This window comes from Neofelis nebulosa, chromosome 11, assembly GCF_028018385.1.
Source record: "Neofelis nebulosa isolate mNeoNeb1 chromosome 11, mNeoNeb1.pri, whole genome shotgun sequence".
Lineage (NCBI taxonomy): Eukaryota > Metazoa > Chordata > Mammalia > Carnivora > Felidae > Neofelis > Neofelis nebulosa.
In genome coordinates this window covers 80,631,986-80,641,402 of record NC_080792.1, presented here as the reverse complement: position 1 = coordinate 80,641,402, position 9,417 = coordinate 80,631,986, and the positions used below count along the sequence as shown (strand labels likewise).

General features: G+C 38.9%; 1 pseudogene; it reads right to left on the bottom strand.

Annotated features, from left to right (window-relative positions):
• Nucleotides 1-6,573: 6,573 nt before the first annotated feature.
• LOC131489716 (histone H3.3C-like) lies at nt 6,574-6,995 on the bottom strand (annotated as a pseudogene).
• Nucleotides 6,996-9,417: the final 2,422 nt, after the last annotated feature.

Below are 9,417 nucleotides of genomic sequence, written 5' to 3'. Positions count from 1 at the left end.
ACTCACATTGCTAATACCAGAGGCAACGGGAATCTTCATGGGTTTCCCACGTTCTTAGATCCTTCTCTTTCTGACTGCCTTTCTGAGGACTTCAAGCTCCAGCATCAGATGTGAAGACAATAGCCTTCCAGCAACTGCTTAATCAGCCCTCACAATTGCATGAAGCTAATTCCTTGCAACAGATCCCTTTTGTTTTACATATATTTACATATAGCATGTACACATATAAAATATGTATTATTATGTACATTTAAAATATATGTTATATATACACACGTTTTAAAAATATGAGAAAATTTATCTATCATCTCCTAATGGTTTTGCTTCCCTGGTTGATCTCTTGATACAGGAGGATTTCCGTTAGAATAACAACAGCAACTACAACAACAAAAAGAAATACTTACGGAGTGTTTTTTTTAAAGTTTATTTTATTTATTTTGAGAGAGAGAGAGAGAGAGGAAGCAGGAGAGGAGCAGAGAGAGAGAGAGAGAGAGATACAAAATCCCAAACAGCTCTGCACTGTCAGCACAAAGCCTGATGTGGGGCTTGAACTCACAAACCATGAGATCAAGCTGAAGTCAAGAGTTGGATGCTTAACCCACTGAGCCACCCAGGCGCCAGAATTGTGGAGTGGCTTTTTTTTTAATGTTTATTTATTTTTGAGACACAAAGAGAGAGCACAAGTGGGGGAGGAACAGAGGGAGACACAGAATCCGAAGCAGGCTCCGGGCTCTGAGCTATCAGCACAGAGCCCAACGCAGGGCTTGAACCCATGAACCTGTGAGATCATGACCTGAGCCGAAGTCTGACGTTGAACCGACTGAGCCACCCAGGCTCAGTGCTTTTTAAATGTTAGTATTGTGCAAAGTACTTTATGTATGTTGTCTTATTAATCCTCACAATCATTCTACAAGCAAGGGCTATAATTCCCATTTTACATGTAAGGGGCATGGGTTTAGCAAAGTCGAGTCACTTGACTGCCATCATAGAGCTACAGGCAGAACATGATGCTAATCTGGGTTTGTCTGACTCCAAAGCCTGGGCTTTAAACCATTGTACCATACTGCTTCTGTTAAATACAAATTCTAGTCAGACTTCACAGTAGGAATATAGTTTATGGATATTCTAAAGTGTGAACATTGGAGTCCCCTCAACTGCAGAGGAAAAGAAGAGAGTGTGCTTGCTTTGGAAATAGGATGTGCCTTGAAGGTCATGATGTCTTTGAGAGTCTGGTTTAGAGGCAAGTGTGGTGTTTTGTTCACTCATAAAAATAGGCCCCCTGCTTGATCTCCTTCTGGAAGCCATTTACATTCTTTGAACAAACTATGGTATGTGCACCACTGGTTATGCACAGGATAACTTTAGGTATCACTGAACATTGCATACAATTAAATCACGTAGTTATTCTCCTTTCAAATGACTTGCCTACTGATTATAGAGGCAAGAAAATATTAGCACAGTACTAATATGTTTCTGACACCTCTCTAACATTGGCTAGTCTACCTTTGAACAGGAAAAGAAAGCAGGGCATAGCCTGAGAGTCTCCAGTGGGCAACCCTACCTATAGAGAATTTACTAGCATCAGTTACATTCGCTTTATCTTTTTGCAGTTATCTTCTAAGAATGGCAAGGAATAGTGTTTTGTGTTTTTTTTTTATGTCATATGCTAGAATTTTTAAGTTAGAATTTTACTAAAAAGATGTGAGTCAATTTAAGGAAATACTGTAATAGTCCCCGTGGTTTTTGGTGAGCATTAAAGTGGTAAAAAGACTGTGCAGTGGTTGGCTCAACATGGACAACCAATCCAGTGATATTATTTTTATTGTTCTATTCTTATTGATGTGTCTAGGCCCACTTCAAATCCATCATAGTAGCTGCTCAATTAAGTATTTGTTGAATGAATGAATGAATGAATGAATGAATGCATAAGTCCTTCAAGAAGTCTTCTCAGCCCCTGCCAGCTTTAGGGATTCTTCCCATCTGGTAACTCACAACACTTATGGGGCTCGTGAGCATTCAATGTGTAGGTGTGCCTGGTAACAAAAATGTCACAGCTGAATACTGGGCATTTTAATGAGTATATCATGTGACAATGCTTATATATTTTATTATAAAATTTGTATGGTGGTATGTACTTTTTCATGTGTAGGCTCTGTTTTCCATATTCTAGCCATAAAGCCAAAGTCCAAATGACGTACTGAGAACATTAGAGAAGATAGACTGAGAAAAGAAAAATAAAACAAAAATGAAACGGTGATACAGCTAGACCTGTCCAGTATTGTAGCCACTAGTCACATGTGGCAGTCGAACACATGAGATGCAGGTAGTCTCGATTAAGACGTGCCTTGAATGTAAATTGCACACCGGGTTTCGAAGGTAGTATGAATAAAGAATATGATACCTCATTTATACTTCTATGTATTGTGACATGTTGTAATTATATTTGGGATGTATTGGGGTAAATGAAATACATTATTAAAATGAATCCCATCTATGGGATTTTTTTTTTTTTTACTTCTTTAACATGGCCAGTAGAAAATGTATAATTACAGATGTGGCTCACATTCACTTCCTGTTGGACAGTGCTAATAGCTAGACTGCTTAGGCCCAAAAGGGTAGACTCCTTCTTTTCTTGTTTTACCACTGTGTTCCCAGAATCTAGCACAATACCTGGACATAGCCACTGTTTAGTAAGCTTTTATTAAGCCACACTGGACATGTGAATAATGTAATGGGGTGATATTGTGATTCATAACAGCAAATATTTATTTGGTCTTGGTCCCAGTTGTCAGCACTGAGCTCCTAAAAACCCTTGCAATTTGCTAAGAGGAACGCCATTATGGTGTCTTTTGTTATGTTAATAAGTGACTTGGGACCCTGCCTAAGGATGAGGGCTGGTTGCTGGGAGAACCAACCTAGTGATTGGCGGGTCCTAAGTTTAAGTACCAACCCTCCGGAGTCTCACCCCCACCTCTGGGCGTGGGAGAAGAAAGGGCCAGGAGGTTGAATCAGTTGCCAATGGCAATGGTTTCATCAATCTTGACTATGTCATTAAGCCTCCATAAAGACTCAGAAGGACAGGGCTCAGAGAACTTCTGGGTTGGTGAACATGTGGATATTCGTGGAGAATGGTGCCCTTTGAGAGGGCATGGAAGCTCCTAGACCTCTCCCCGTCCCTTACCATATGCATCTCTTCTACCTGGCTGTTTCTGAGTTATATCCTTTCATAATAAACTGGTAATCAAGTAAGTAAAATGTTTCTCTGAGTTCTGTGAGCTGCTCTAGCAAATTAGTTGAACTTCTGATTTATAGCCAGTGGGTAGGAAGTACAGGTAACAATCTGGGCTAGTGATTGGTGTCTGAAGTGGTTGGGGGCAGTGAGCCCTTAACTTCCAGGTCCCAGGAATCCTTTTTAAAGACACAGGGGCGCCTGTTTCCGATTCTGTGTCTCCCTCTCTCTCTGCCCCTCCCCCGTTCATGCTCTGTCTCTCTCTGTCCCAAAAATAAATAAAAAACGTTGAAAAAAAAAAATTAAAAAAAAAAAAAAAAGGGGCGCCTGGGTGGCGCAGTCGGTTAAGCGTCCGACTTCAGCCAGGTCACGATCTCGCGGTCCGTGAGTTCGAGCCCCGCGTCAGGCTCTGGGCTGATGGCTCGGAGCCTGTTTCCGATTCTGTGTCTCCCTCTCTCTCTGCCCCTCCCCCGTTCATGCTCTGTCTCTCTCTGTCCCAAAAATAAATAAAAAACGTTGAAAAAAAAAATTTAAAAAAAAAAAAAAAAAAATAAAGACACAGGGGCTTCTGGGGAGCCTGGGTGGCTCAGTCAGTTAAGTGACCAACTTCAGCTCAGGTCATGATCTCACAGTTCCTGAGCCCTGCGTTGGGCTCTGTCTGACAGCTTGGAGCCTGGAGCCTGCTTTAGTCAGATTCTGTGTCTTCCTCTCTCTCTGCCCCTCCCTCACTTGTTCTCGTGTTCCCTCTCTCTCTCTCTCTCTCTCTCTTTCTCTCTCTCTCCCCCTCCCTCCCTCCCTCAAAAATAAGTAAACATTAAAAAAAAAAAGTCATAGAGGCTTCTTCAACAATTAGTTTAGTATACAACTATCATTGCTATTTTTCATACTTATTTTTTTCTGCAAGTCTTCAAGAACTCTACTTTTTTTAAGTGCCTCAGATAATGATTTAATTTAGATTTAACAAGCCAGTTATTGCAGGTCAATTAAGTGCCACTTTATGATTTAAAACCTATTTATTCAGATTAACAACCATTAAATGGTTTTATTACACCTCTTTTTGGTTAATATTATTTAAAACTGTTTTCAGTTATTTAAAACATCATTTCACATTCATGGGCACTTAAAATAAATCTTTTAAAGTCAAGATGATCTTTTTTTTTTTAATCTCTTTGGTCATTTGTAACCTGATTTATTACAGAAGAAGGCACAGATATAATTTACTAAGAAGCGAAATAAGCAAAATATATGTAAGGGTTCTACAGACCATTAATATAAGGTGACTAGCAAGTAGACAGAGTTGACTGAGCAGTGAGCTCATATTTAAATATTAGTATTTTTTAAATAACAGCTTTATTGAGCATCCTTTCAAAGTATACAATTCAGTGGTTTTTAGTATGTTATGGAGTTATGCAACACTTACCATTTTCAGTTCCAGAGCATTCCCTTCACTCCCAAAAAGGAAATCCCTTATCTATTCTGGACATTTCATATAGTTGGAACTGTACAATATGTGACCTTCTGTGTCTGGCTTCTTCACCAAGCATAATGTTATAGCATGGGTCAGTATTTCCTTTGGATTTCTGAAGAATATTTTGTCGTGTGGGTATACCACATTTGTTTATCCACTCATCAGCTAATGAACATTTGGGTTGTCAAAAAGTAATGCTTTTTAAAAATTACACACTTTATAACAAAAATTTCACATGATGTATATGTATACTAATAATGATCACTAATATTTATGTACCACCTGTTCTAAATGCTTGTATGTTTTAGCATATTTTTATATTCATAAAACCCTATGGAGGGTGGTGGTCACCATGACCTCCATTATTCTTATGGGGAAATTGGGAAGTAGGAAGATTAAGTTATCTGTCTCAAGATAAACACCTAGTCTGTTATTCAAACCCAAGGAAGTCTGACTGCAAAGCCTGTACTTTACTTTTCATTGACAAAATTATTATACAATAAAGCTGACTTTTTTGGGAGGGGTGCACAGTTTCATGAATGTTAATACATATAAATTTGTGTAGCCATCACCACAGTCAGAGAACTATTCCATAATCCGAAAATACTCTTGTGTCCCATCCTGACCCGTCCTAACAGGTAGAGGACGTGACCACTAGTTGACCTGAGAACTAGATCTGGGCAACTGGAGACCCCTTACCTCTTCCTCTGTCCTTGAAATGTGAGTTCCACCCACCATTCCCACAGTAAAAGCCATTTTGAAAAACATAGACTATGTGGACCAAATCTGTCACTGAATCTTATAGTTAAGGCCTCTGTATAAACTTTTAAGGTTTTAGTGGCTAGTGTAGGGATCTACTTGGCTTGGGGCCACCCAGAACAAGCCTCCTAAGGGATCCCTCACTTACTAAACATGCCACCTGCCAATCTAGAGTGTCTGCCTCTTTAGCCTCTCCTTGTCCCCTGTGTCCAGGGACCAGTTTGCCAACCAAAACTAAAACTAACCCCATGGCACCCACTGATCTGTCCTCCATTCTGTAGTTTGTTGGGTTTGTTTGTTTTCAGAGCCTGTCATGCAAATGGAATCATATACTAGGTAACTTTTGAGACTGTCTTGCTTCACTCACCATAATGCCCTTTAGATTCATGCAAGTTGTTACAGGTACCAATAGTTCATTCCTTTTTCATTGGTGAGTAGGATTCCATTGTATGTCTATGCCACAGTTTGTTTATCCAGCCACTTAAAAACAATTTTTAATTGAGGTGTAACATTCAAACAGAAAGTACACAAATATATGGATATAGATTGGTGAATTCATGAACCCACCCACGTAATCACCTCCCATATTAAGAGCTAGAATCTTGCCTGTGCCCTAGCCATGCCTCTGTGCCCTCTTCCAGGTAACTTTCTGTTTTTACTTATGTTTTTATCTCCATAGGCTATTTTGGCCTGTTTTTGGACTTTATAGAAATGGACTCCTATGAAATTTGCTCTTTTATCTGGGTTCTTTTGGCCAATATTATGTTTGTGAATCTTATTCATGTAGCTTTGGTTTATTCTCTTTTTTTCTAGAAAAATATAGAGGTTTATTTATAATTGTTATAAAGTTGAACTGCTGAAACGTGTTAACTGAAACATTTTGACTTGCATTAATGCTTTATGTCCCCGCGTTTATATTAAAAATTCACGGAAAATGAAAATGGAAAAACTGCCAATACCTGATTTCTGTCCCCTATTTTTCCACTTGGAATCATATACTTTGGTACCTTTTGACTCCATGGGAAAGAAATATCTAACATTCAGAACTACCAATAACTGGAAGAAGAGACTTTTTTTTTTTTTTAAAGAATGAAATGTTTTCCATCGTAGTGGATTCTTAAGCATGTTCTCCACGTATGTGGCATGCTAGCTGCGTGGCTTTTGGCATAATTGTTACATGTTTGGCATGGGTAGCACACAGGTTGGTGTCTTCAAAAAGGCCCACCAGAAGGCCTCACTTGTCTCCTATAAAGCACCAGTAGCTGTGCTTTGGAAGCACAGATCTGTTTTGAAGTCCTGAGCAATTTCTTGCACCAGATGCTGGAAAGGATGTTTGCAGAGCAGAAGTTCAGTGGACTTCTGATAATGTCTTATTTTGTGGAGTGCCACAGTACCAGGCCAGTTACGATGAGGTTTCTTCACCCCTCCAGTAGAGGGTGCACTCTTATGACTGGCTTTTGTAGCTAGTTGCTTCCTTGGTGTTTTATCACCAGTAGATTTATAGGCAGACTGCTTTGTACAAGCCCTGGTGTAGAGACCTTACCCTCTTTTTTGTCTGGAGCTCAGTGAGCTAGAGGCGCTGGCATTAGGTAACCATGGCAGTGTGGTGGTGTCAGTTAACCGCTGTAATTTATTCTTAATGCTCCATAATATTCCGTTCTAGAATATATCACAATGTATTTCTTCATGCTGCTGCTGATGGACATTTGGGTTGTTTCTGGTTTGGGGCTATTTTGAGGAGTGGATTTGCTGGATGATAGGGTATGTGTATGTTCAGCTATTTTAGATGATGCCAAACACTTTTCCAAAGTGAATGTATCAATTTTCATTACACTTATAGTGAAGGAGAATTGTAGTTACTCTGTTTCTTTAACAACACTTGATATTGTCATTTTAAAAGGATTAAACTATTTTGGCATGTATACAGTGGTGTCTTACTGAAATTTTCATTTGCATTTCCCTAATGAATAATGATACTGAGCACTTTGTATTTCCTGATTATATATTCTTTGTGAGGTGCCTGTTCAAGTTTTTTGCCCATTTAAAAAAACTGGGCTGTCTCTTTTGTCAATTTGTGTATTTGTGTATATTCTGGCTATGAGGCTTTTGTAGTTTTGGGTATTGCAGATATCTTCCCCTACTCTGTTTGCCCCTTCATTTTCTTCTTGTTGAGGTGTTTTGTTTTGTTTTTTTAATTGTGGTAAAATACAAATATATATAATTTATTATTTTTACTGTTTTAAAGCATACAGTTGAGTGTCTTCATGTGCATTTATTATGTTGCTTAAGCATATCACCACCATCTGGTTCTAGAACTTGTCTTCACTCCAAGAGGAAATCTATTAAGCAGCCACTCCCCATTCTTCATCCCCCCCCCCTTCCCTGCCAATAACTAATCTACTTTCTGTCTGTATAGATTGTCTGTTTTGTACATTTCCTATAAATAGAATCATACAATATGTGACCTAGTGTGTCTGGCTGCTTTCACTTAGCATACTGGTTTTTAGGTTTATCTAAGTTGTAGCATGGATTAGTACTCAGTTCTTTTGTGAGTCATTAGGGAAATGTGAATCAAAACCGTAAGGAGATACCATTGCACATCCACTTGGATGACCATAATAGAAAGAAAGAAAAACAAATAATGAAAGGGAAAAACAAGTGCTGGTGAGGATGTGAAGAAATTGGAAACTTTGTATATTCCTGGTAGGCACAGCCACTGAGGAAAACAGTTTAGCAGTTCCTCAGTATCTTATTGGTGAATTTAATGGACAGAAGTTCCTAATTTTAATGACATCAAATTTAAGGATAATTTAAATTGGAAAGTGTCTTATAGGTCCTGTGGAAACAATCTTCACCTATCCTAGGTTTGTCTTTCAGAAACTTTATTGTTGTACCTCTACATTTAAGTCTACCATCCACCTGGAATTTATTATTGTATGTAATTTGTGAGGCAAGATTCTTCCCACCACCCCAGTGTGGATTTCCATCAACTGAGTTTTCAAAAATAATGTCTTTCCCTACTGCACTTCAATAATGTCTCTTGTAAATCAGGGTAAATCAGGGCAAATCAGGGTAAATCTTGGAGTGATGAAAAGTTCCAGAAACATATTATAGGTATGTTTCTGGACTCTGTATTCTCTTCCACTGAGCTCTTTGTTTCACCTTGCACCATTACCCCACTGTCTTAATTATTGTAGCTTTATCATAATTGTTTTCTAAAGGTTTTATTTATTTATTTAATCTCTACACCCAACTTGGTGCATGAACTCACAAACCTGAGATCAGGAGTCATGGACTCTTCCAACTGAGCCTGCCAGGCGCCCCTATCATAATTCTTAACATTTGGAAGCTTGAATTTTCCAATCTTGACATCATCAAGATTGTCATGGATATTCTTGGACCCTTGTTATTTCCATGTAAATTATAGAATTAACATATCAATTCCAACAAAAAAAGAAACCTGTTGGGATTTTGACTGGGGTTTTGTTAAATCTGTAGCTTAATTTAGGGAGAATGACTTTACAATGTTGAGTCTTCTAATCCATGAACATTATTTATTTCTGCATTTATTTACGTCTTGTATCAGTCAGGGTTCAGTGAAGATACAGAAACCAGGCCAGTAATTTGAACAGGGGAAAGTTAATATGAAAATGTGTTAGCTAGTACAACTAGTAAAAAGGTGGGTAGCTAGTTCAGAGGGTAGAGGGTAACTCTAAAGAGCACAGAAGAGGGGCGCCTGGGTGGCTCAGTCGGTTAAGCGGCCGACTTCGGCTCAGGTCACAATCTCGAGGTCCGTGAGTTTGAGCCCCACGTCGGGCTCTGTGCTGACAGCTCAGAGCCTGGAGCCTGCTTCAGATTCTGTGTCTCCCTCTCTCTCTGCCCCTCCCCTATTCATGCTCTGTCTCTCTCTGTCTCAAAAATAAATAAACGTTAAAAAAAAATTAAAAAAAAAAAAAAGAGC